Below are 2,820 nucleotides of genomic sequence, written 5' to 3'. Positions count from 1 at the left end.
TTGCCAAGTTTGAAAACACTGTCCCAGTTTTTCTGCAGCTTATGGTATTACTATCCAAGGATTTTTCTGGAATGCTTGGAAGTTTTCACAACTAGGGGCCCTTTTTTGCAATTCTTTATGTTGGGATGGTTCTAGATGGAGATGGTGTGGCTAGCAACTCTGCCACAAAGTGGGACCTGTTATAGGAAGTCTCTCAAGGCACTATTTTGCCTCTGATGTTTTTTAACATATACACAAAATTCTTGCAAGAGCATCAGGCAATAGGTTTATGGCATTCATATCTTTTTCTTTGTGACAGTGTCATCAGGTGACATTAAAGTTCCCTGAATACCTGCCTATAGACAGCACTGGATTGGATGAAAGAAAATAAATCAAAATAAGATGGAAACCCTTGATATGAAAGGATAAATCAAGGTCTATCATAGATCTATCTATTATGAATGAGGTCATACACATCTTTCCTTTGTCTTTTAATCTCTCTTGTGAAAGATCTATCCTGCAAACCATCCTGCTGCTCTTTACGTTGTGCTCAAAAACAAATACCAGCATTTGTTTTCAGGCTATTAACCCACTTACATTGTGATTCTGGTTCTTTTTCACTCTATACTTACAGAAACTGAAATATATTTGCTTTTCTGGTGTTCTTGCATTATCTTGTAGATTGTGCATAAACAGACATCAGCTAAGGTGAAGGTCCAGAATATAATTCTAGCTAGTGTTAGTTCTCTCTGTGGCCTCCACTGCCATCAATCATGTTATCCTTACAGCCCCATTTTGAGAACTGAGAGCCAAAGACCCTCTTCTACATAGTAGTTCTAATTTTTCCTGAGTAGGGAGAACTCACTGGAAAACTGCTGCAGCTGTTCAAGAAACATCAGAGGGTTCACCACCCCTATTATTTAATATGACCAATGAAGTCCCCGGAGGCCATTTGTCAGTTTGGGATACAACATCATCAGTATATTTGTGACACTCAATAATACATCACTACTCTGGACTGGTCTGTAGTTAAAAGTCCTGACTCAGGATCTTGAGGCTGTTACAGAATTGGAATGGGAAGAAACAAGCTGGGCTTGAATCTTGCAAGTGTGTGGCTTATTCAGAAAATATCTGCCAATTCTCCTGCTCCATATAAAGAGGCAGTTTTCCCAAAGAAGCAGGTTTACAACTCAGCGTTCCTCCTGAACAGACTTTTGAGACTATGGTTAGGGAGATTTTTCCCCCAGGACATTTGGCTTTCTTGTTGTAGCCCCTTCTGAAGCACTTTGCCAGGGCAATGATTATTTATTATGCCCTCACTATCCCCCACATCAGCTACTGCAATGCGCTTTACCTGGGTCTGATTTAAAGAATACCCCAAAGCTGGCACTGATGGAGAATGCAGCAGCTCGTCAGCTGGCAGGCAAAAGTTATTCCTTTCATATAAAGCCAGTGTTGCAGATGCTACCTTGGCTTTCAGTAGTTTCTAGTATTCAAGAGTGCTGCTTTTGACCTATGAAATTCTCTTTATGTGTTCTTAAAGAGAGCCTTTGATACTGCAATGACACACTATCTCTTAACCCAAAGCCAGGATACCAATATACATTGACTTTCATTGGCACAAAATCACCACTGGCATTATTGTGGGTGAGGAAACCTTTCGAATAAAATCTGAGATTTTATGAACTGAATGAAAGGTGGCCCTGGGTAGCTACTGATTCTTTCATTGTATTATAATTTGTTAAAATATTCATGACTGGGAGAGATATGGGGACAAGGTCAGCCAATGAATAGGCATAGCAACCAAGTCAGCCAATGGCAGCTTAAACAGATCTGAGTCTGTGCAAAGAATTGAAACAGAAACTTAAGAAAGCAGTCTGCTGTTCTGAGAAGTAAACTAGCAATTTGTCTGGGCTTGTCTGCTGATATGAAACTACCTGTAACTGCTTGTGTTTGCCTGTAAGTCTCCTGTCTTGTGTTTATTTGGAAGAACCACCTGTTGGTATTATACATTTATTCATCTATTCTTATGTATATAAAGAAGTTAATGAATGCTGCTGCATCAGTTATATGTGTGCGCGCTCCTGGATTCGAATTTATGCAACAAACTCTGACATAATTCATTATTTTAGGAAATGCAGGCTTTGCAAGAGCGGAGCCACCATAAACACAGGAGTGTTGTTCAAGTAGCTGCCCTTAAAAATAATAACAGAACAACAGAGTTGGAAGGGACCTTGTAGGTCATCTAGCCCAACCCCCCTCCCTGAAGCAGGACACCCTGGCCTATACCATTTCTGACAGATGCAAGTCCAGTCTCTTCTTGAAAGCTTCCAGTGATGAAGCTCCCACAACTTCTGAAGGAAAGCTGTTCCATTGGTTGATTGTTCTCCTTGTCGGAAAATTTCTCCTTGTTTCTAGGTTGAATCTCTCCTTGTTCAGTTTCCATCGTTATTCCTTGTCTGGACTTCGGGTACTTTGGAAAATAGCTCGACACCCCCGCCCCTTCCTCTCTGTGGCAGCCCCTCAAATATTGGAAGATTGTTATAATAATGGAATGCAAAGCGATTCCTCTTTATGTGACCCGTTAGCTGACTCGGGGCTCCGTCGCGGCTCGGGGCCACCACTGCTGACCCCCACCCCCTCTTCCCAAGGTTGCGCCTTAAGCGAGGCAACCCTGCTCTCCTCAGAGCCACCTCCACCTGCCGCCGCTCTGCCTCGCGTGCGCGCGCGTGTGGGGTGGTGGTGGAGGGGGGAGGCAACCGCGCCCCTCCTCCGTCACGTGGAGCAAACAAATCCTCCCGCGGCCGCCCTGCTCCACTTCCTCGGTCCGGCCAGACGGCT

The sequence above is a fragment of the Thamnophis elegans genome, chromosome 8 (assembly GCF_009769535.1).
Source record: "Thamnophis elegans isolate rThaEle1 chromosome 8, rThaEle1.pri, whole genome shotgun sequence".
In the NCBI taxonomy this organism is placed as follows: Eukaryota; Metazoa; Chordata; class Lepidosauria; order Squamata; family Colubridae; genus Thamnophis; species Thamnophis elegans.
The sequence above is the reverse complement of the archived record's forward strand: the minus strand, read 5'-3'. Positions refer to the sequence as shown.